Here is a 27,209-nt window from a genome sequence, read left to right as displayed (position 1 = left end):
CATTATATGCTGCATCTTTTTGTTTTAAGATTATAATGAACCCCATAAGTCCGAACAATAGTTTTAGGGTTGTGATGAGATCATATCAGTGAGATCTAAATCTTTGATAGTCATGATCTAAAATATTCTTAGTCATTGGTTCATTGAGTTAGAGATCAATGATACCGGTAAGACTGACATATCCTATGTATGCTAAAAAATAAGGATGTTTGATCTCATAACCACTTGTGTGATGAACTAATACAAGGATATGGATGCTCATTAGAGAATGAGTTTACTGAATAGATTTATGAGAGAATATCAGATAGAGTTTTATTTATATATCAACTGATGATTCTCTAGTGAGAGTTGTGTAAGTGATCCTTTGACCTGAGATCACCATGGTACCTTGTGTACATGGATCCATATTTTGGTTCACTTTCTAACTTGGTTCTTTGATCCGTATATGGGGTGTTCTGGCTATGGTAAAGTATGCATGGAGGTTATGAGTGATCAATAGGAGATTAGTCACTCCTAATAATGAGAGCGAATATCATATGTGATCTCATAGATCGATGATTTTGGAAGTCTTTGGCCAAAGCACGATGATAATTAAAAAAAAATTTAATATATCATCAACTGAATCATTATCTTCTGATGAAGATATATAAAGATAAGTGATTGAGTTTGACATATTTGCATGCCCACAGCTCATCTGGGATGTTGTTTTGATTACAAGATTGAATTACACGGTAACTTGCCACTAAAGGATATTTTGATAATTTTTATCAAAATTTTAAATTTTTTGGATCATCATAATATATTGCTAGATGTCAATCTTGATTTATGGACTTATCAAAATTAAAAAAATTAATTTTAAAATCAAGTAGGAAGAGTCTTAGTTGATCGAAACTCTTCGGATGACCTAATTCGATCGGATTAGGGTTACATCAAAAGTCTAGATCCACTGCTGGCTAGATTTGAAATCCAATGGATCACATATTTTGAGATTTGGCTTTGATCTAATTTAATTATAATTTAATATAAATTTTAAAGATTAATTTGATATGCTAGCACATTGCATTAACCCAAGTTTCTAAATTGGTTTAGATCAAAGTGTTTGAGCTAACCTAGACCAGTTGTCTTTGACCTAATGGGATTGGGTCTATCTTGATTGAATTCTTATCCAACTTGAAATAATTTCAAATGGAGAAGGACTCCTCTACACCCACCAGATGCCACACAAAAAAAATAAATGCCACCCCACACATTTTAGCGTGTAAGATGAAGAGTCCTTCTTTATGAAGACTCTTATCTTAACGTGTTGCCTTAATTACTCAACCAGAATTTCTATGATTTGTTGCCAATTTAAGATGAAATTTTTATGGCACATAGAAGAAAGAGAGTCCTTCTATGTGAAGGCTCTCTTGTATCATAATTCCATATGATGAATTTATTCATCGCATGAGAAATTGGAGCACCAAAGGTTGGTGCCCCTTGGTCCCTTCTCACGTCTCTTGGTCCCTTATATATATGGAACATCCCATATGGCCCAGGTGTTGGGTTTTTGGGTGGAAACTATAGATAAGTGGCATGTAAATTAGAGAGAAAATTTTGAAAAAAATTTGAGAAAAAAGCAAGAAGAAATTGAGTGGCAAAAGTTGTAAGAAGGGTGGTAAGAAAATTAGCAAGTGTTGCTTGTGTGCCCTAGGATTTGGTTTTTTCATATGTTGGAGCCAAAAAACAAATATTAGGTTGTGAGACACCTGAAGAGTGTCTTCTTGACATGATCTTGATGGCAAGTTTGGAGGTGACTGGGCTTTGGCATGATCGTTCCTTGAGTTCGAAGTCGACAGTGTTCTTAAGAAGACAAGACTGCAGCGGCGTACCAGTTAGGAAGGATCTTGGCCAACTTCCATATGGATCATCATTGGAGGGCTTCTACTTTGGAGTCTCATGGAGATCACCAACATGCCACATTATCATTTTGGTGAAAGTAAAAATTCTATCCCTTTTTGCATGCTTATTTTATTTTGATCGACATCGACAAGGTGATTCTAAGATTTGGATTTTGGCTCGATAGTTTTATATGTTAAAGCTATTGACTTGTTTGATTTTAAAATTTTAAAAATTGCTTTTCACTATGTGGCCAAAACCCAACAAATTCTGGGTGTCGTCTGAGGCTGAAAAGGAGGCGTAAGAATGTAATGCTGGGATTGATCCCAGCTAAGACATATACTACGATGAAGCCACAGATATGCTGCTATGAGTTCAGCACAATCGTGCATGGCGATATCTTGAAGAATCAGAGAAGCACCACAAAGAAGGGGTGAAAAGGAAGTCACAACCCTACTCGGGAACATCGGAGGAGGTTGGCAACTAGATCATCTGGATCCAAAACTTCTAGCTAAAATGTCAGAGGGATCTATACTGTCCATGAAGCACTACTATATCCCTCTTAGATAGCTCGGATCAAAATTTTAGTAGCAAAAAGGCAGAATCTCTAGAGGCCATTTCTCTCGCTTAAGAAGAAAAATACAGAGGATGGTGGAAGAAAGGAGAAGCACCTACACCAAAAGAGAAGGAGAAAAATAATCTAAAACTTTATGAAGCCTACATCTGATCTTGTCTAGTGCTTTAAATAGTTTTTACATCAGCAAAACCTCCAAAATCTATCTCCCATTAGTGCATTAATTGTAGGAGACATCAATCGATAGAAGGTGAATGTGCGCACGATGTGTGGTGACCATGGACGGATATAATTTCTACCGCCGATTTGGTAGTTAAAGCCAGTGGCAAGCAAATCACGCTTTCCACCATTTTTGAGAGGATGTGCAGAGACATGTGCTAGCACCTCCCATATGGAGATGATTCAAATTTCAATCTTCTCAAAATTTGCATGACAGGTATGAGATATTTGGCCCGGATCGGAATTTGAATTATAATTCATATTGCGTTTTATGGTTCTAACCTTAGCTAAATTTAGTTTAGCTCGGATTTTAGCTCAAATTATGGCTCGACCCATGCCTTGCTTGAAACATGGGCCGGATTATGCACTTGCTTAAATTATAATGCTAATCAAATTTTATGTTTTCAAGTTGTAGCCAGGTACCTAGTATATATTGACACTCGATCAGTATTCTTCAGAGCATGATTCGTATCCATCCATACATGGAACCAAAATCAAATGCATTTATATATTCCTATGAAAAATTTGTTACAAGACTGGAAGGTTTAGATTACAAAAGATTAAAAAAAAGAAAGAGAAGATGCAAATCACTACTTGGAAGCATCGCCAGGGCAACTATCTCCGGAACAGTCTTCCTCGGTGTTGACATCTCCCTCGATCTGGATGGCTGCATCGATTTTACTCACCTCAATAGGGAAGTGGGATGCCCTCGCAAATCTCTCCACACTATCTCCTGCTACAGCCAACAAGCTCTCATCCAGATAGTCAGTTTGCAGAGGTTGGACATGGTTTGAGGGAAAATACATCCGGGTGATGGTTCTACACTTCTTGAAGCCCATGAAGAATGCCGTCTTGCAAGCTTGAATTATGATTTTGGCTCCATTCTTAGCCAACTGACTTTTTCTGTTTTCAATATTTTTTAGTAAAAACTCTTGCTCTATGAATTTGCCTCAGAGGAGTTTGTGGTTTCCCTTCCTCTCCTCCAACTTCTTCTTCAAATGCTCCACCTCTGACAAGGTCTCCCAAGTTTTAGTAGGTAGTTCTGGAGATGCCTGGACCCCTTTAGAAGTAGAGTACCCATCTCCCTGAGGCATCCTTTCTCCATGGCTCATCCCTTCTGAAGTTCTGGCCCTCTTAGCCAGACTCTCACTGGGACTCCTTCGAGAATGAGTTTCAGGGAGGGAAGGATCTCGGCTTCTCCTTCCTCCGAGTGTCCTCCTCAGCTATTCCAAATCATCATGGATTTGGTGACAGTCTCTCTCAACCTCTAAACTCTATCTCTCGAGACCATCAATCTGTCTCTCAAGATCCTCGACCTTTCTTTTGGCTCTAGACCTCTGCCGCTCGAGAGCCTCAATACACTTTTCAGCCTACCTCAATCCTCATCTCTATGATCAATTGTCTCTCGAGCTTCATGGAGGGCCTCTTCAGAAGAGTCGAGCTCCTTTGCTAGTTCATCATTCTTATTCTCCATCTACTCTAGTCGATATCTCAACAAGTCAGTTTCCTCCCTTACCGCCGTAAGTTTCAAGGATGAATCATCAAGGGTGGAGCCAACAAAAATAGCAAGGTAATGTCCTACCTATGCAAAATTTTATAAAATAAATGTCAAAAGCATTACAGGTGGTAGAAGATTGAAAGATAAGTGTTTGGAGGTCTTTTACTTGGATGAGAGATCTAAGGTGCCCAACATTTATTATTGCACTCCTCATCCATCCAAAGGCTGCCCCTCAAACAGAGGAAGAAAATGCCTTAGGAATCTTGCCATGACTTGGAGATCCTCTATCACTGAGGGAGCAGAAGACACCAGCTATGAGGGACCCACATGGAGGATAGCAATAGGGGTACATTGGGCAGCCATCACCGGCTCTTGGGACTCATGGGTCTCCATGCCTGCCTTCGGCATCCCTTCAAGAAGACCAGTCGTGGCCTCTGCTCGTCTCTTCTCCGCTGAAGCTCCTGACAAGCAGTTGATCATATCCTCTCCTTGTGCTTGCTCCACCAATGTCTTCTCTGATGGGGTCTCCTCAAGTGTGACCGTCGCGACCGTCAGCAAAGGAATCGCACGTTCGATGATTGGAGTGGGATTCTCATTTCTCCTAACCACATGTTCTGATTTGACAATCGAAATCTGGATATCACCCCTCATCGAAGCTAGTGGGCCCACGAGCAGAACTCTGGCCTATTTCCTACAGGCCGATATCAATTCAAACCTTTTAATGTGCTGGAGATCCATCTCGCTTTTAGGAATCGCAATAGACAAACAGAGCCAGAGAAGGTTGCTATCACCTTTCGACGCCCTTGAAGCAAAAATTTAAAGGGAAGGAGGAAACGAAAAGCCATCGCTGGATAATTAAATTTTCTAAAGGACTGTCACTTGGATGGTCCCATCACTCATAACCATTTGTGTCAGTTGTGCTAAGCTGATGTCACTTACTTTAAATGCTGCAGACAGATGTCAATTCAGAGGTACGTATGCCCCTCGATCTGAGATACTTTTGGATTACTCCTTTCATCTGACCCTCAGGCTCAGAAGTAAGAGGATAGTATTATGATGGTTATCGTAAGTACCTCAGATCGTCGGCTAACGTGAGTGTTGCCCAGATAAGGAACCCAAGAGGAGAGGTGAATTGGGTCTTTTTAAAATTTTTTAAGATTAGTATACTTAAGTAATGTGCTAAAGTGTTAAGTGGAGTGAGTTGATTTACAATGAAAATGAAATCAAACACAAATGATAGGTAAGCAAATATAAAGCATAAAGAATAAGTAAAGAGGTGCAAGCACAACAAACATAAAAAATTTATAGCGGTTTGGTACCAACCTTGCACCTACATCCACTCTCCAAGTCCCTACTTGGAAATTCAATCTACTAAAAAAATTTTAAAATATACAACATATCGGACAACTTTGATCCTTGCAATCCAAGCAAGAATACTTATTTTTTGGATATATGCCAACCCTCAACAATCCGATTTCAGATTTGGATCAACCCAACCAAGTTTTGGAACTCCCCAAAACTCAAAAACCTAAAATACAATGTGAGAAAAATAAGGTACAAAAATTTCAGTACAAAATCTCCTTAAATGAACACAATAAATACAATACTTAAGGTGAAGAAGCTTTTGCTGAATATCCTCAATAAATTGCATACTTGATTGTAATTGGAGAGTTGTTGGTAAGCTAATTGAATGCTTTTTTTCCTCTTTTTTAGATATTTTTGAACTTTTTATGGATGTAAGCTTTGAATGCTTGCAAACTTGTGATTTTTCACTTCAAGAGAGCATTTATAATCATCATTTGCTCTTGAGAATGTCTTAGTATCGATTTAGAATCATTGGAGAGTATTTAATGCACATTAAATGCATCAAAAATAGACTAAAAACTAGCCGTTATCATGCTCACCAAAATGGGACATCCTATGGGGTGCCCCATTAGCAATGGGACATCCCATGGGATGCCCCAATTGGCCAGACAGAAAATGGACTTTCTATTTTGGTCTCAGAATCTCAAGGGTCATCCTACTGCGTGCCATAAGTTAAAACAGTGCATGCCGACTATCCAACGAAAGGGGATGACCCAGATGGGTCATCCCATTTTGAGCCAATCCAATTTTTCATGCATTTAAGGTCCGAAACTCATCAGAAGACTTTCAAATACTTTCAAATCAATTCGACACTTTCAAAAGGCTTCAAAAACTTCTCCAACTTGTAGAAACTTCAACTTTGGCACACTTGATGGAGCTTTTCAGATTCAATCTTTTGGACTACCTGAAATATCATAAAATATTTTTTAAAAAAAAGAAACTCATTAGTAGTCTCCTCAAATGATTTGCGATCATCAAAATTAATTCTTGGAGTAACAATCTTCTCCTTTTTGATGATGATAAAATATTTGAGTATTCACAAAATAAGTCCATAAAGTTCAAAGAATTTAGGTTTGTGGAGTACTTGTAGGAATATACCAAAGATTACATATAGAGAATCATAAGATACATATTTTTAGTAAATTTTAATATTTTAATTTATTTTACTAAAACTCATTTGTGAAGATATCAGAGTTTTTTTTTTATTTTTATGATTGTTCTTAATTAGTCAAAATCCTTCCCTTTCTTGTATGAAACAGATAAAAATAATCATTTTGATCATTTTGAAAAAGATCTCCCCCTTTCTTATATAAAAGGTGTTCAATTTGTAAAATTTTTCTTATTGAAGCAAAGATGGTTCATATTCTTTTCTTCCTTGTTTTTAGTATCAGAGCAATAAATATGAAAAGAATGTTTCTTTTTTTTTTCTCATTTTGATATCAAAGCAAGGATGAAACTATTAGAATAAGAATTAAAAGAGAAGAAATTGAAGTATTTTGTAAAATCAAAAATGGATGTATCGAGATATTTTGGTATCAATGCAAAAATAAAATTATCAGAGCAATTTTTTAAAAGGTATTAAAATGAAGGTAAAGATAGATGTAGCAGAGTAAAAAAAAAAAGAGCATATCAGAGGCATATCAGAGCAAAATACCATATCAGAGTAAAAAAGTTAAAAGATTCAGATGAGATAGACAAGACTACACTACTTTTATACCAAAGTTAAAAGATTCAGATAAGATAGACAAGACTACACTACTTTTATACCATTCCATCCATTCTCCCCCTTTTTGACATCATCAAAAAATGGACTAGAGAGAATAAGATTTTTCATGATTGCATATTAGGTATTAAAGCAATAGTGCAACCATCCAAATGTAACAATCATTCATTCATCCAAAAAGAACAGAAGTGAGCCATATAAAATGATAATAACCTCATTCATTAATTACAACAAAAAGAGAGGTTATAAGAGTCATAATATATATCTATGAGCACAAGGCTCTCATACATTCAACTACTAAAATAAAGTACAATAACAAAGTAACCTAAAAAGTCTAGTACAAAAGGATCAGATCAGTGAGAATGGGCATCGAGCTCAAGATTAAGATAGGTAAAATATGATCAGCCTCATTCTCGATCAAAAGATCTGGTCCGAGAGGAAGATGTCGGAGGACGGAATGCAATGGGCTGGACAAAGGCTGGCTCACTGGATGCAGAGGGCCTAGACTGAAGCTGAGTCCTAATGGTATTAAGCTGGGATAAGACCCTCCCTCACTGAAACTCGGAGCCCATCAAGATTAGAAGATACAAAGTTCCTGGAGTCTTTAATATCTGCTCGGATTAGCTCAAGTGAAGAACAAAGCTGGTTGTTAAGTTTCTCTATCTCTCAAGCTAAATCATCCAACTGAGGTGAAGAGGTGGTCGATATGCTCGCTCTTGTCAATAGAGAATCTCAAATCAGTCTGATCTCCCTCTCAATGTCAAAAATCCTGCCACTGAACTTAAGAAGAAAACCCTCCACACTCTCCAGTCTAGTACTCAGATCAAATAAGAGCTCCATCAATGAGGATATGTGTGGCATGATAGAAAAGTCCAAGAAAGGATCAAAAAAAGTACTCAACAGAAGCTTGCGATACTGCTGCTGCTGCACCTACTAGAGAATCTGCTCCTGATACTGCTGAAACTGATGAAGCTACTGAAGAATCTAATCCTGGAACTGCTGTTGCTAAATAGAAAAAATTTTTGCCACTCTCTTAGCCAACAGTCCCGTATCATCATCCCCTAGACTAAAAGATGGCATGGTATGGCTCGATGGGGATACTCTGACTGAGGGTCTTGCCTCAAACTCTGATACAGGATGATCAACTGGACTCTGTCTGGGCACAGGTGGTGAAGATGGACCCTCCCCCTCAGCATGCTCCTCCTCCTCATCATCCTCCTCCTCGACTGCAACTTCACGGTCTTTAGCCCAACGACCATCAACTCTGACAAATCCCATGCGTCGAAGGGAGTAGTCATTGTAAGTGTCAGTGTATGACAATCTACAAACAACCTCTCCCTCAAAGCTCACTCCAGACTCTCTAAAAATCACTGTGAGAGCCATACCATATGGCAAGGGAGCCTTGGATCTATTCAAGGCTTCCCTTATGGCATCGATCATCAGAAAAGGTAGGTTATGGAGAGTCTTAGAAACAACATGGTGCATCAAGCAGATATCTTTACCAGTCATCAAATCATATCTTCTCCCTTTGAGGAAGAAAATCTTAGATACCATGTGGTGGAGCAACCTCATCTCCACACTCAGATCCTTGGCTTCAATTTTCAAAAATCCTTTTACATCCTCTCTTCCAAGGATAGTCTTGAGTCCAATTTTCTTTTTAGAAAGCTCATCTAGGCAACTACCCTCACAAGGCATTTAAAGGAGTCTACCTAGTCTAGGTGCATTCAAAATAATTTGGACACCCTTCACCATAGACCTTAAAACTCCATCAAAGAAGTCTAAATTTGAGCAAAATTTTTTGACAAGATCAATATACACAGGTTCAGATAAATTGCAGAAAAATCTCCATTTTTGCTTAATCAATTTTTCACCAAGAGAAAATTCATCATTTCTTAAGAAACGAAAGTCAACATTCCTTCCCAGAGCTACTTTTCTTACAGATAGAGGGATCTTACTTAGTGTGATCGGTAGAGAGGCTTGAGCTGGTGCTTGAGCTATCTTCTTCCTTCATTCCTCAGCTTCCAAGGACCTTACAGACTTCCTTCTCTGCAACAACCTCATTTTGAGGGCCATTGTCCCAAGGAGAGGAGGAAAATTGATCAAGAGGGTAGAGAGAGATGAGAGATAAATGGAAATGAAGAGGAGAAGAGGGTTTAGGAGTGTTTCTCATGAATTTTGCAGGTTAGGGCTTAAAATTTGGTGAAGATTATGAGGGCAAGCCATGAGAGAGAGAGATAGCTTAAGAATTTGAGATGATGATCCAAGATTTTGTGAGGTGTTGAGGTTGGTGGAGATCTAAGAGAGGATTCTTAGGTTTGGGACGAGAGGAAGAGGAAGGATTTTGGGGTTAGAGTTGCCCCAAATGGGTTTTAAATGGAATAAGAAATGGGTCGGCTCAAGAGAGAAAGACCATACCTGTTCAATTGGGATGCCCCATCCAGGGTTACATCAGGCGATGAGAAAAATATTTAAAAATAAAAAAAATTCAAGAGAAAAAAATTAAAATAGGTCATATCGAGTTAAGATGATCATGAGAAGTTCAGATAAATTTTGATATAATTTTTGATTAAATATTTTAATAAAAAAAAATCCAAAAAGTTATCTGAATAACACTGATGATTTTTTAATTATCTTGAAAAATCTCAAAAAAAGATAGATGGCTCTCAAAATTAAGATAATAAAGTAAAAAAATTTTAAAAAGATTTTGAGAGTAAAATTATGATTGAAGTTCAAGCAGAAGTGTCTAAGATGTCCAATTTTTTTCTAATTTTATAAAATTTATTTTTATTTAGTACTTTGATGAAAATATCAGCTAGTTATTTTTCAGTATTTATGTATTCAAGTGTTATATCATTATTTTGAATATGTTCTCTTATGAAATAATATCTAATTTCAATATATTTTGACCTAGAGTGTTGGATTAGATTTTTAGTCAAATTGATGGCACTAGTATTATCATATCTTATAGGGATATTTTTAAGTTCAATACCAAAATCTATGAGTTATTGCTTAATCTACAGGATTTGAGCACAGCAACTTCTGGCTGCAATGTATTCGACCTCAATCGTAAACAATACTATCGAATTTTAGTTTTTGCTAAACCAAGAGATTACGTTTACTCTTAGAAATTGGCAAGTTCTACTACTACTTTTCGTATCTAATTTACATTTAGCAAAGTCTACATCTGAGTAACCTATTAAGTCCATAAAAGATTGTTTTGAGAACCAAAGTCCTAGATTTTGTGTTTCTTTTAAGTATCTAAAAATTCTCTTAACAGCATTTAAGTGAGATTCCTTAGAATTTGACTGATATCGAGCACACATGCATACACTGAATATTATATCAGGTCTACTAGTAGTAAGATATAATAAAGAATCTATCATGCCTCTATAGAGCTTTGAATCAATATTTTTACTATGTTCATCTTTTTCTAATTTATAGGAAGGGGTCATAGGTGTACTTATAATTTTTGAGCTCTCCATTCCAAATTTCTTTAATGGTTCTCTTGTGTACTTACTTTGAGTGATGGAGATCCCTTCCTTCATTTGCTTAATCTGAGTCTGAGAAAGAAGATGAGTTCTCCTATCATGCTCATCTCGAACTCCTCCTACATGACTTGATAAATTCTTGGCATAAATCTTCATTAGTAGATCCAAATATAATATCATCAACATATATCTGTATAACTAGACTTTCTTTATCTTTTCTTTTTAGAAATAGAGTTGTATCAATTTTTTTTCTTAAAAAATTATTTTCTAATAAGAACTTACTTAATCTTTCATACCAGACCCTAGGAGTTTGTTTTAATCCATACAATACTTTGTTTAATTTAAATACATGATCTGAAAATTTATGACTTTCAAAATTTGGATGTTGTTCAACATATACTTCTTCAGTAATATAATAATTTAGAAAAGCACTTTTAACATCTATTTAAGATAATTTAAAGTTCATAAAATAAGCAAAAATAAGTAGCATTCTTATGGCTTCTAGTCTAGCAATAAGAGTAAATATTTCATCAAAATCAATTCTTTCTTATTGATTATATCCTTTAGCAACTAATCTTACATTATTTCTTATTATATTTTTATTTTTATCTAATTTATTTCTATATACCCATTTAGTTTCTATTATGGGGTGATTTTTAGGTCTAGTAACCAGTATCCATATATTATTTCTTTCAAATTAATTTAGCTCTTCTTGCATTGCAATTATCCAGTTATGATTTTTTTTAGCTTCATCTATTGTTTTAGGTTCTAGGTGTGAAACAAAAGCTACATAATTACAAACATCTCTAAGAGAAGATCTAGTTTTTACTCCTTATGCTGGATCACCAATTATTAATTTTTTGAGATGATTGTAGATATACCTCCATTCTCTTGAAAGATTACCTGTATCTTGAGGTTGTTCTTGAATGTCTGATCATTGATACTTTCATCATCATGTTTTTCATCCAATTGATCCTTGTTTTGCTCATTTGAATCATTAATGGTGAGCTCTTTTATTCCATCTTCTATGATACCTGCATCATCAGCATCCTCTTCCTTCTTTGATGGAAGGTCATTAGTTTCATCAAAAACTACATGAATTGACTCTTCCACTGCTAGTGTTCTTTTATTAAATACTCTAAAGGCTTTGCTAGAAGTGAAATAGCCAAGAAAGATAGCTTCATCAGATTTAGCATCAAATTTATCTAAGCTATCTTTGCCATTATTTAAAATAAAACACCAGCAACCAAAAATATGAAAATAGCCTATATTAGATTTTCTACCTTTCCATAATTCATAAGGTGTTTTCTTTAAAATTGGTCTTATTAAAATATGGTTTAAAATATAACATGTTGTGTTAATTGCCTCTGTCCAAAAATATTTTGGGAGTTTGCTTTCACATAGCATAGTATGGGCCATTTCTTCTAGGGTTCTATTTTTTCTCTCTACAACTCTATTTTGTTATGGTGTTCTAGATGCTAAAAAATTATGATCTATACCTTTTTCATCATAAAATTTTTTAAATTCTTTATTTTCAAATTCAGTGCCATAGTCACTATGAATAGAAATAATTGATAAATCTTTTTCATTCAAAATCTTTCAATAAAACTTAGAGAATACTGAAAATGCTTCATCTTTAGATGTTAAAAATAAAATCCAAGTGAAACATAAAAAATCATCAATAATTATAAAACCATATCTTTTACCTCCTAGACTAGTTGTTCTTATAGGATCAAATAAATCTATATATAAGAGTTCTAAAGGTTTAGAAGTTGAAACAATATTTTTAGATTTAAAGAAAACTCTTATTTGTTTACGTAATTGACATGTATCATAAATTTTATCTTTGTCAAAATTAATTTTTGACAAACCAAAAATCAAATCCTTTTTGATGATTTTAAAAAATATGTGCATACTGATATGTGTAAGCTTACGGTGCCAAAGCCAACTAGTTTCATTAATTTTAACATTTATGGCCACAAGGCATTGCATATTTTTTATGGAGAGATTATCCAAATCAACCATGTATACATTGCCATGCCTATGTCCAATGAATCTAGTGCTAACATCAAAGGGACTAGTTACAATGCATATAGATGATTCAAAAATTACTTTATAATTTTTATCACATAATTAACTAATACTTACAAGATTATACTTAACACCATCTACAAGTAATATATTTTCAATATAAGTGAAGGGAGTGATATCAATATTATCAATATCAATGATCTTCTCTTTGCCATTATCTCCAAAGGTGACCATCCCTCTATTTTTGGCTTCCAATGTGATGAATTGAGATTCATCACCAGTCATGTATCTTGAGCATCCACTATCAAGATACCATTTTTATTTTGTTGCTTGGGATGCAAGACACACCTGCATACATAAAGTCAAGTTTTAACCTTAGGTACCCAAGCTAACTTGGATCCTTTGGGGTTAGTCACAATAGTTTCTTTTAAAATCTATATTTTTTTAATATTTCTATCATTAAATTTATTTGATAAATATGAATAAGCTTTATGCCCTACTTTATCACATTTAAAATAAGTAATATTTGATAATTTTCTTATGGATGCATTAACAAAAATATTTTTCAAAAACTTTTATTTTTTAAGAGTGTTATAGCCAAGTCCGGCTTTATCATATATAGCTTTTTGACTATTAATGATCATCTAAAGTTTATTTAAATTTAATATAAATCTATCAACTATAGATTTCAACTTGATTACCTCTTTCTTTAGTTTTTGATTTTCTTTTATAAGAGTTTCATTTAGGCTTAAAATTTCATCTTTTTCTTTTAATAGAGATTGATTCTTTATTTTTAATTTTTTATTTTTGCTATCAACTTCTTCTTTTTCTTTAGCTAAAATTTAATTTTTTAATTTTAGATTTTTATTTTTTTATTTTTAATTCTTTTAGATCATCCAAAAGTTCATGAAAAGCTTCTTACAGTTCATCATAAGAAAATTTATTTTAAGTTTCAGAGGTTACCTCATTTTCATATGCTATAAGGCACAGGTTGGCTTCTTCATGAGATTCTTCATCTGTGATGGAGTCATCACTATCACTCCATATAGCCATCATAGTTTTTTTCTTTTTCAACTTCTTTTGACCTTTCTTGAGCTGGAGACATTCTGATCTAAAGTGGCTTGGCTTCTTGCACTCATAACAGATGATGGACTGTTCTTTTTCTTTTTCTTTACTCGACTCCCCCTTAGCTGGTGGTCTTCTCTTGGTTCCTTATCTCCTTCTCCTCATGAAGCATCTAAATTTTTTGATGATTAGGGCCAAATCCTCATCTTTCTCACTGTTCTCTAATTTTTCTGTATCTTCTTCTTCTTAAGCTATCAACTTAAGAGCGATAGTCTTCCTTCTTCTAGTCTCCTCCTCAGAATGTTGCTTCATGATCAGCTCATGAGTCATGAGGGATCCAAGTAGCTCCTCCAATGGTAGAGTATTTAAATCCTTGGCTTCTTAGATTGCAATGACCTTTGCCTCCCACGATCTTGGTAAAGACATGAGCATTTTTCTCACAAGATCACTATTAGAATAATATTTGCCAAGACTTTTTAGACTATTTATGATGTCAGTGAAATAGATGAATATTAGAGTTATTGACTTTTTAGATTTTATTTTAAATAATTCATAGTTGTACACAAGCATATTGATTTTAGACTCTTTTGCTTAGTTTGTGCCTTCATATATAACTTCTAACCTATCTCAAATTTTTTTACCTGAATTGCAAGTAGAAATATGATTAAATTCATTTACATCTAAAGCACAATATAAAATATTCATGGCTTTAGCATTGAGCTAAGCCAATTTCTTATCAAATTCATCCCATTCACCTTCCAACTTAGGGAGAGACACACGATCAATCAATTTAGTGGATGTGTGTGGTCTATTTACTATGATACTCCATATATCATAGTCAAGTACTTGAATAAAAATTCTCATCTGAGCTTTTCAATAGGTGTAATTTGACCCATTGAAAAGTGAAGATTGGTTTGTGGATTGCCCCTCGACTAGGGATGTGCCAAATTGGGCTACCATAGATCTTTGGCTCTTAATGGTTAAATTAAGCAAGGGCTATAGCACTAAACTCTAATACCACTTGTTGCCCACATATGGAGCCCAAGAGGGGGGTTAAATTGGATCTTTTTAAAATTTTTTTAATATTAGTGCACTTAGGTAATATGCTAAAGTATTGAGTAGAGTGAGTTGATTTACAATGAAAATGAAATCAAATACAAATGATAAGTAAGCAAGTATAAAGCATAAAGAATAAGTAAAGAGATACAAGCATAATAAATATAAAAAATTTATAGTGGTTCGGTGCCAATCTTGCACCTATATCCACTCTCTAAGTCTTTACTTTAGAATTCAATCCACTAAAAAGATTTCAAAAATACAACATATCGGACAACCCCGACCCTTACTATCTAAGCAAGAACACTTATTTTTTGGATATAACCGAACCCTCAATAATCTGATTTCAGGTTCGGATCAACCCAACTGAGTTTTGGAACCCTCTAAAACTCAAAAATCCAAAATACAATGTGAGAAAAATAGGATACAGAAATTTCAGCACAAAATCTCCTTAAATGAATACAATAAATGTAATAGAAATACAATACTTAAGGAGAAAAAATTTTTGTTGAACACCGTCAATGAATTACACACTTGATTGCAGCTAAAAAGTGGTTGGTGAGCTGATTGAATGTTTCTTTTCCTTTCTTGTACAGATTTTTGAACTTTTCATGGATGTGAGCTTTAAATACTTGCAAACTTGTGATTTTTCACTTTAAGAGAGTATTTATAATTATCATTTGCTCTTGAAAATATCTTAGTACTGGTTTAGAGCCATTGGAGAGTATTTAATGTATATTAAATGTATCAAAAATAGGTTGAAAACTAGTCATTATGTGTGCTCACCAGAATGGGACGTCCCATAGGGTGCCCCACTGACAATGGGATGTCCCATAGGATGCCCCAATTGGTCAGACAAAAAAATGGGCTTTCTATTTTGATCTCAGGGTCTCAGGGGTTGTCCCACATGGGTCATCCCACTGCATGCCATAAGCCAAAATAATACATACCAGCTACCCAATGAAAAGGGATGACCCAAATGGATCACTCCATTTTGTGCCAATCTAATTTTTCATGTATTTAAGATTCGAAACTCATCATAATACTTCCAAATACTTTCAAATCAATTCGACACTTTCAAAAGGCTTCAAAAACTTCTCCAACTTGTAGAAACTTTAACTTTGGTACACTTGATGGAGCTTTTCAGATCCAATCTTTTAGACTACCTGAAACATCATAAAAATATTCTCTAAAGATAAAAAACTCATTAGTAGTCCCCTCAAATAGTTTGTGATCATCAAAATCAATTCTTGGAGCAATAGTGAGTGCTTGGATCAGCATGGTGTCGTAGGCTACTTCAAGTTGTCAAGCCGCTACCACAGCCACCAACCGTTATGAAGAGCTGAGGTGCCCGCATGATCCATTTAGCATATAAGCCACCCCTATTACCTCAGTTGACTTATTTTTTCGATGTGCGCGATAGTTGTCCATCTCGAGTGGATTAATTCAGACATAACTAACTTCTCCAATCTCTCAAAAGTGATTGAAGACTGAATTATCTTGCCCACAATAGCATGTCCAATGGCTCTGCAATCTCGATATTGCATGATCTCACAACTGTGCAACCAGCTATTTGATAGCTTTCTATGTAAATCATCAGAGCTCTGAGGACCAAATAAGCCAATCAATCCCTCTTAAAGAGCTCGTTGCTATTTCATTATTCTCTAAATCTGATTTGAGCATCGGAGGGTCCTCGTCGGAGCTATAACTTTCAATTTGGACTTGTTTTGCAGTCTGCTCCAGTGCCAACAAACTTGCACGGGGCTCGATTGCCCTCTCTCTGATCTCGACCAATTTCGAGCAGCAACAGATCTCTTTCCTACAAGATTCTCCATCAAGGATACTATTGGCCCACCATGCAATAAGATGCAGGTGAATTTGTCAAAAAGTGTGATCGCTGCCAAAGGATCCAGCATCAGTCGGCAGCATCTTTGACTCCTATCAATGCCCCTTGATCATTCACCTAATGGGGGATAGATATGTTTGGTCCCTTTCCTCTTGCATCAGGTCAGCGTAAGTTCCTCCTAGTTGCCATCGACTACTTTATAAAGTGGATCAAAGTTGAGTTTCTGACCCATATAATAGAGGCCAAAGTGAAGGATTTCATCTGAAAATTATCTGCCGCTACAGTCTCCCTAGGATATTGATCACAGACAATGGCAGACAGTTCAGTGGTACCTGACTTCATAAGTTCTACAGAGAATATCAGATTGAACATCATTTTACTTTGGTAGGCCACCCACAGGTGAATGGAGAAGTAGAGGTGACTAACTGAACCATCCTGCAAGGCTTAAAGGCCAGGATCAATCGAACTGGGGGGTCATAGGCCGATGAGCTTTACCATGTATTGTGGGTCTACCAAACCACCTAGAGGATCCCAACTGGTGAGACCCCTTTTAACTTGGCATTCGAAACTAAGGCGATCATCCCTGTAGAGTTCAGACTTTCTTCCCTTAGAGTCAAGGAGTATAATAAAGATACCAACTTAGTATGGCTATAGGCTAACCCCAACTAAATTGAAGAGAGCAGAGAGCGCGTTGTCGTAAGAATGGCTACCTACGATCAAAGAGTGGCTAGGTATTATAATTCTCGAGTTAAACTAAAGAAATTTCGTGCTGGCGATCTGGTGTTATGGTGGGCCGAGGTGTCACAAACCACTGAGCAAGGGAAGCTGTCACCCAACTAGGAAGGCCCTTATCAGGTGGACGAAGTAGCACGCCCTGAGACTTACAGGCTCAAATAGCTTGATGGGACATCAATCTCTAGGCCATAGAATTTGGCTAACCTCCATATGTACTATCAATGATGTCGTAACATATTTTTATACGAATGAGTCTTTAGGTTCAATGCTAGCATGAAGGAATCTCTTTTTAGTTAACTTCACAGGTTTCCTTACCCATAACTATGTTGGAAAAGGTACAGGGTTTCATGCATGAATTTCAAAACTTTTTTTGAAATATAATGCAGCGGAACATGTAAATTAAATAATTTAATCTACAAATACATGTAATCAAATTACTAAACCCTACAATTAGGACCTATAACATGTCATATTACATTTATAAATCAGAAAATAAAAGATTTGGTATTGATCAAATCAATATCTTAGATCTAAAATATTTTTAGATCTAAAACCTAGATCATATCTAGATAAAAGAAGAGATCAGATCTCTTACCTTCATGCAGGTTGAGAATTCCATGGTTGATTTTTTTTATTGCCTTTGGAGCCGCACATGCGTCCGGCCTCTACAGGTGATCCACACGAGGCTGCAACAAAATCGAAGGTTCGTCGAACGAAGATCCACTTGAAGTGCTAGCTTCTTACAAATCCCTCCGGATGGTTAATCTAAAAAATATTCTTCGGATCTCTTGGATATTTCAAGGGATGAAGAATATGTGGAGGAATAGGAGAGAAGTCAAACTTTTTGACCTCCCTAAAATCAAAATTAATATTTAATAGAAAAGGGTCCTAAGAGAAGACAGATCTTCTCCTTCAGTACATCAACAATTGATATCCTGAAAATATCTCTATGCTAGGACGTGAGAAGACCTTCTTCTCTTGATATTTTTTAGTTTTCAGATCTTATGATATCTAATTTTTCTCATACAAAAATCTCATGATTTATGGAGAAGAAGGGTTCTAAAAGAAATCTTAAGAAAAGACCTTCTTTTCTTCTTCTTCTTCCATCAGAACATGATCATATCATGTCCAAAATAAGATCACCATGCTCCAACTCTTTGGAGCATGAATTAACCATGCCATCCCTCTTTCTCTTTCAGATTTTTTATCATATAAAAAAATATAAAATAAAGAGATATTAATATGAAAGGAAAAATAATAAGAGTAGATAATCTTCTCTCTTACCTTTCTCTCTACAAGACATCAACCTTTGATCTCTTGATTAAAGAATTTTCTCTAAGGATTTTGGCACCTCAAACTACTCATGTAATCCTTCTTTCTCTCTCATATTTTTATCACATAAAAACACAAAAATAAAGAGAAAAAAAATAAGAAAAAAAATCAATAAGAGAAGACAATCTTCTCTCTTACCTTTCTTCTCTATAAGACATCAACTTTTGATCTCTTGTTAGAGGACTCTCCTCCATGAATTTTGGTGCCTCAAATCTCCCAGGTCTTTCTCATTCTCCTCTGGTATTTCTCTCAATTTTTTACAAATTTTTGACTCCTATATCATTGCATATGGGACGGCCTCCTTTTATATGGCAGACTAGGTCATAAGACCTAGTCTAACAAGGAGTCCTTGGGGCGTCCAACTCTTGGACGCCCCCTATCTCATTTATTTCATGGATAGCATGAAAATAACCATAAAAGGGGCAACAAAAAGGAGGATAAATATGGGGGAAGTTGGCGCAAGAGAGGGAGGGAAGAGTCCTTGTGAAGAGAAACTCTTTCAAAAAGAGAAATAGGCTAAACCACTTTTCACAATGAACCAAATTAATTTTCATATTGAACTAGATCAAATCTGATTCAAATCTCTAAAATAAGTGGTGTGAGATTACTTCCCTTAGATGTAAAAATCATAGAAAAATTATCTGAAATTAATTAGTGGGCGTGGGCTTTGATTTTCTCGATTGATTGCGATTCTAAGGATTTCATTATAATTTAGGAGTTCATTTAAGGAAGATAGAATTTTTATGATGAACTTGCCAAATAACTATTATTATTAGATAATTCATATACTAATTTCAATCATCTACCACTTAGATGATTGGCTTTAAGATATATTTCTCAACAACTCTCACTTGTACTAAAGCCAATCAGAATGATATCAAATATCCTATCTTCCACTTGAGTTCGTAGAACTTCTTAGTTCCGAGGCCTCAGCAAATGGGTCGGTCAAGTTCTCTTTTTTCATCGATCTTTCAAAGATCGATGTTATCCTGATCTAAAATCAAAAGTGATAGTAATACAGAGTATGCTGGTCCTTCGATTCTTTAGCCAGATTTATGGCTCCAGTGCTACAATAGGACTGGACCATCGGTGGAGGGTGCCACTCCAAACCTGTTAATGAAGCTCAGTAATTACACAGCTTACATGGCACCATCATATGCTATGATGTACTCTACATCACTAACTGAGTAGACTAAAGTATCTTGCTTGAAACCTTTCTAGCAGATTGCTCCTACAATTAGGGTATGATCCGACACTTTCTTGTTGTCATCTTGATCTAACTAAAATCAAAACATCCACATATTTAAAGTCAGTATTTTCATATTTGAGTCACTATTTTTTAGTATTTTTTAAATACTTAAGGATTGTCTATACAATCTTCCAGTGGTTTTTACTTAGATCAGACTGGTATCTGCTCACTACCATTAGTGAGCATACCATATCTGGTCTTGAACATGGAGAAATTAGATGACACCCAAACTTTTATTCCTTGCAATACTGGAATGCCATTCCTGATTAAGAGAATTTCATCCACAGACAACATAAGGAATAACACTACAGAATATTTTGCCCACTTGTGAATGCAGGGTTCCTCTTTATTCATAACAAAGACATATGTTCAAAATGTATGTTCTAACTCTGGAATAATAGCGAAATGAGCTTTATAGGTCTCTACCTTCCCGTCTGTGCTACTCTAATCCTTTTGAAAAATTCATTCACACCCAATGGGTTTTATTCCTTCAGGTGAATCATCTAGTGTCCATACACTATTGATTTTCATGGACTTCAATTTGGATTTAATGGCTCCAAGCCACTTCTCAAAGTTAGACCACTACATTATGTTTACTTTAATGGGCTCCGAGTTTGATCTAATCAAATCCAGTTCTGTAGGTTTACTAGATTATGTTGGTTCATTTTCTACCAGTCAAACTTTCAAGTTCAACTTGATAGGCATCAGTTCCTTCTCTAAGGAACTCCTTTCCAAAAAGAATGCCCTACTGCTGATGAGCATCTTATGTTCTTCAGTATGATAGAATTAGTAACCCTTAAACACCTATTGGACCATGAACCAAGTTTATCTGTATGCAAACCTTTGACATAGACCGATCAACTTCAAACCCAAAGGTGAGAGAGTCTAGGTCTATGCCAGATCCATATCTCATATGAAATCTGCACAACAGACTTACTCAGTATATTTTTAGAGTAAAACAAGTAATCACACAAGAGTACAATCCTGAAACAGGCAGATTAGTGAACCCTATCGTGGATTGAATCATGTCTAACAAAGTTCAACTTCTCCTTTCAGATACACTGTGTTCTGAAAAAGAATCTACTGAGAGAGAATCTAATTCTCTCCTAGATATGTCATCCTTTTCATCGTTTGAATCATTTGAACATTTCAAATGATTTGGCCAGACGCACCCATGCCTAGATAGGTCGTCTGTAATGAAATATTAATATATTCCTCTGGCACTTAAGTCATAGGTCTACATACATCACTATGTATGAGACTTAAAACTTTATCAGCTCCTTCACCTTTTTCATTAAAAGGTGATGTTGTCATCTTTCCAAGAAGATAAGACTCACAGGCTATCAATGATTCACAATCATTGATGTTGAGGTTTTTCTCTCAAGCTAACCCATTTATCCTGTTCTTGTCAAGATGACTAAGCCTATAATGCCAAAGATAGATATTCATGACATTATCTAACTTGGATGTGTACATTACACTTAACAGGCTGTGTAAATGTCATTTTCTTATTGTCTATGTATTATTGTAACATTATTCATAATAATACCACAATAATTTTTTTTTATGAATGATGATCATCTTTAGCCAAAAGGCCAACAAAGATTATAAACAATGGATAATAGTAACAATTACTTTAAATAACAATATTTGAAAATAAGCTCTACAATTTTTAAAGTTAGGATTGGAATAAGACTTCCATCCCTAACATTCAAGAATTTCTCACCATTTTTAAATATTCCACTTACTTGTAGTCCTAGCAATAAACTGCATAAAACCATCAGTATCTAATACCTAGGTAGTGGAATTATATAGAGAAACTTTAAGGTGTTATCATATAACATCCTTAATGAGCAATCCTTGCTCCTTTCTCTTGTTCAGCCTATTATGGTCAAGGGAAGCAAGACAATTCTTCTTCCTATGACCCTGTGCTTATGTCTGATTTGGATCAATTTTGGACTAATTATTTTGACTGGACTAAGAAGTCCCAATACGAACCCATTCGTACTGCTGAACTAAATTCAACTTTCGATACTAATTAATGAAGTTGGATCCCATAAGTCATCACTGTCTAATAGCGATTGGAGCAATTAAGGTTTAGCCTTATTTTGAGAAAAGAGAACAATGACCTAATGTATATGAATTATTTTAAGCCTAGAGACTTGGACTTTAGTCTCAAGGTTCTCCCATTATTTTATTCAAATTGGTAGCCTCTATCTTCAATTCGAAAAATAACTTTAATTTTCTAGTAGGTACTAGAATCCACATAGACTACACACAAGCCCGACTTTGGTCGGCCAACCCATGTGCATCTACAGGTAGGTTCATTAATCAATTGTTTCTCCAAACAACTTTTAGTAATTTAATTTTACCCTAGAAACCTAATTAGTAGGCTTTGGCCTCCACTGTAAGGATCCAGTTAGGTCCAACCATTAACATGACCATACTTGTGCATCTAACCAACAAATGATTAAGTCCAACTTTGGTTGGCTAACCTAACCACCATTAGAGAGATACATCTAAGTCATCATATGATGAGTGATAATTCCATTAGTCAACAAGTACCAAGCCTTTGGATCTACAATGATTATTGAGTTAATGGACTCATTATCAAATACCTTAATGGGAGGCTATGACTTAGTTATCTCCATAACTTTATCATTTTAAGGACCTAATAATTTTAGAGGATTTAAAATTATAAGTGATTTAAGGATAGAAAAGGCATGGACCAATTCGCTTCCACTGACTTCATCAAGTCAAGTCCTCCCACTGACTTCTCAAGTCATTAACAAGGACTAGGATCAAATTTGGTCCATGGGCACCTAGATCAATCTCACTAAATGAAATCAGACTCTCTGATTTCCTATGTGATATGGGTTAGCACGAATCAATGAGCAACCTAATCAAGACCTGATTAACCACATTGGCCAGGTAAGTATGATCGATGAGAGGGTCTGCCAATGCTTGCCTTAGACACCACAAGAAATGACCAGATAAGCATGCTCCCAATTAAAAACCACCGATCAAGTTTACCTTAGACACCAACTGGTTTATCAATTTTGATTTGGTCTGCCTAAAGACTCGGGCTCAGCCGTTGAGCCACGATCAGTGTCCATTTGTTAGATATATGGACTTTGATCAACTACAACTATTGAAGTGATCTATAGAAATGACCTAATCCTAATTAACTTTTAATTAGATTTGATCAATTTCTTAACTTAGTCAATATTTAATCTAACCCTAGGTCTAACCCAGTTAATGATCTGATCAAAACTAACCCATTACCCTTTAACCCATGTTTTATGAAATTATCTTAGGATATTTAAATCACAAACCTAGATTCTAAACAATCACTTAATTCTTTTAATTAAGTTCATGGCTGAGGGTTGGGGTTCGGCATTTTGAAAAATATTTTCTACTTTTGAAAGGTTTAATACAATCTAGTGTTGTTTCACTAAATAGGTTGACTCATTTAAAAAATAGATCGGCTTATTTCACTAACAAACACTAACAATTAAAATTAGTTAGAAATATAATTCAGCCAATTTTTCAATCAAGCTGGCATGCTAGTCAAGCTGGCTTATTGGTCGAGCCGGCCCGATCAGCAAATAGAACCTTCGCAAGATGCTGTTCAAGGCTGATTTTAATCTATATACATTACATAAAAATTTATGAAATAAAATAGATTTAATCTAAAATATTCATAACAAGATTTATTTAAACTTTTTTAAATTTTTTAGATCGTAATGTACCAGGACAACCTTTGCACTGTAAGGGATAAATCTTACAGCAGAACAACCTACAGTCCGTGTGATCATTATTTTATTTTTTAGATTTATTTTAATATAATTATGAATAGGTTATAAAAGAACCTAGATGCTCTGATACCACTGTTGGAAAAAGTGTAGGGTTTCATGCATGAAGCTCAAAACTTTTTTTGAAATATAATGCAGCGGAACATGTAAATTAAATAATTTAATCTACAAATGCATGTAATCAAATTACTAAATCCTATAATTAGGATCTATAACATGTCATATTGTATATATAAATTAAAAAATAAAAGATTTAGTATTGATCAAATCAATACCCTAAATCTAAAATATTTTTAGATCTAAAACTTAGATCATATCTAGATAAAAGAAAAGATCAAATTTCTTACCTTCATGCAGGTTAAGAACTCGATGGTTGATTTTTTTTATTATCTTTGGAGCCGCACACACGACCGACCTCTACAGGTGATCCACACGAGGCTACAACAAAATCAAAATTCATCGAATGAAGATCCGCTCAAAGTGCTAGCTTCTTGCAGATCCCTCCGGATGGTTAATCTAAAAAATATTCTTCGGATCTCTTGAACATTTTAAGGGATAAAGAATATGAGGAGGAATAAGGAAGAAGTCAAACTTTTTGACCTCCCTAAAATCAAAATTAATATTTAATAGAAAAGGATCCTAAGAGAAGATAGATCTTCTCCTTCAGTACATCAACAATTGATATCCTGAAAACATCTCTATGCTAGGACATGAGAAGACCTTCTTTCCTTGATATTTTTTAGTTTCTAGATCTTATAATATCTGATTTTTCTTATACAAAAATCTCATGATTTATGGAGAAGAAGGGTTCTAAAAGAAACCTTAAGAAAAAACCTTCTTTTCTTCTTCTTCTTCCATCAGAACATGATCATATCATGTCCAAAATAAGATCACCATGCTCCAACTCTTTGGAGCATGAATTCACCATGCCATCCCTCTTTCTCTTTCAAATTTTTTATCATATAAAAAAAATATAAAACAAAGAGATATTAATATGAAAAGAAAAATAATAAGAGAAGACAATCTTCTCTCTTATCTTTCTCTCTACAAGACATCAACCTTTTATCTCTTGATTGAAGAATTTTATCTAAGGATTTTGGCACCTCAAACCACCCATGTAATTCTTCTTTCTCTCTCATATTTTTATCACATAAAAATACAAAAATAAAGAGAAAAAAAATAAGACAGAAAACCAATAAGAGAAGACAATCTTCTCTCTTACCTTTCTTCTCTACAAGACATCAACTTTTGATCTCTTGTTAGAGGACTCTCCTCCATGGATTTTGGTTCCTCAAACCTCCCAGGTCTTCTTCATTCTCCTCTGGTATTTCTCTCAATTTTCCACAAATTTTTGACTCCTATATCATGGCATATGGGACGGCCTCCTTTTATATGGAAGACTAGGTCATAAGATCTAGTCTAACAAGGAGTCTTTGGGGCGTCCAACTCTTGGACGCCATCTATCTCATTTATTTCATGGATAGCATGAAAATAACCACAAAAGGGGCAACAAAAAGGAGGATAAACATGGGGGAAGTTGGCACAAGAGAGGGAGGGAAGAGTCCTTGTGAAGAGGGACTCTTTCAAAAAGAGAAATAGGCTAAACCACTTTTCACAATGAACCAAATTAATATTGAACTAGATCAAATCTGATTCAAATATCTAAAATAAGTGGTGTGAGATTGCTTTCCTTAGATGTGAAAATTATAAAAAAATTATCTAAAATTAATTAGTGGGCGTGGGCTTTGATTTTCTTGGGTGGCGTAAGAGAAGATGGAATCCTAGTCTAACTAGGATTCTTATTTAGATTAGGTCAAATACTTTGAACCTAATTTAAATTAATTATAACCTAATTAATGGTGATCCTAATCCAACTAGGAGTCCAATTAAATCAGATTAAATCATATTTAATTTAAATCCTAACTTAATTAGTAATTAGGTGCATACAAGTCCTAGTCAAACAAGGATTTATTCTCCCTTACAACTGGTTTATCCAATAAATCAATTAGACTTAATCCAATTAAATCCAAACTAATTCTAATTGAATCATATTCAATTAGACTTGATCTCAATCTAATTGCTCAATCAGATTGAGCCAATTAGCAATCCAATTGCTAATGATCCTCCTGCAACACTTGCATTAGGTCAAACATCAATCACATTGATTGTTTAACCTTAGAACGATTCTTAATCATCGATTAACCATCTGATTAGGTTACAACCTCTTATGTGTGTGACCCTATAGGTTCGAACCTAAACTGGTAGTACAGAAATTAATTTTTGTACCAGTCGAAGTAACCATCTAGCAATGGTTCTCGATGTCTAGATAGGTCGAATGTATGCAAAGCAATATTCTAAGAATCCTGACCCATGGTTACCATATAATTCATCTTTTTGATCAATAATATTCAAGATGACCTCGAGTATGCTGTCAATCACTCATACAAGTTATCTCTATTGTGTCTCAAAATTTTGCAAATCCCGTGACTCCTCATGAGGATTACCCAGGCCTAGGTTTTGTTAAATTGAAACACAGCAAGACATTCTCTTCTTGAAGTTAATCAGGAGTGGTCAATCCCATCTTGACTCACACACCGACTTCATAAGTACTTGACTGTACTCAAAAATCTTTCGAACCTATATTAAAAATACAGACAGTCCGGCACCAAAGCACAGTGAGTTGCTTGTAAGTCACCATGGTGATCTTAGGTCGGAGGGATACTTATACCCATTAGTCTTAGTTAACTACTCTTGACAGTAGAGTGTTATATTGATCACGTTCAATACAGATGTACTCCTACATCTCATTTGGATGCCATACCAGTGTCTCCACACCACTTAATTGTGAGGACAACCAACGCATATGGCATACAGCGACCTACACTTGATAAGTTATCGTCCGTGTTAATAACTTATCATTTAGTCGTGAACAGTTTAAGAACCATCCGATAAATCCTTCTTTATCGATTGATTGTGGTTCTAAGAACTTCATCATAATTTAAGAGTTCATTTAAGGAAGATAGAACTTTTATGATGAACTTACCAAATAACTATTATTATTAGATAATTCATATACTAATTTCAATCATCTATCACTTAGATGATTGGCTTTAGGACATATTTTCCAATAAACTATGGTCGACTCGTGGAGGACAATCTGAGAGACCTCCGCGACTTAGAGATGGGGCTAACTTACAAGACCTATACAAAGCCCAAGTCGCACGAGAAGCGGAGGAAGACCCTAAGGGACCTCTAGAGGGCTAACTAATCAGTCCCTCAGAATGCCATCATGAAAGGTACAAGATGCCATAGGCACATGCTGCCTCTTGCGTGAAGAC

This window comes from Elaeis guineensis, chromosome 10, assembly GCF_000442705.2.
Source record: "Elaeis guineensis isolate ETL-2024a chromosome 10, EG11, whole genome shotgun sequence".
NCBI classification, from domain to species: Eukaryota; Viridiplantae; Streptophyta; class Magnoliopsida; order Arecales; family Arecaceae; genus Elaeis; species Elaeis guineensis.
This window is presented reverse-complemented; position numbering follows the sequence as displayed.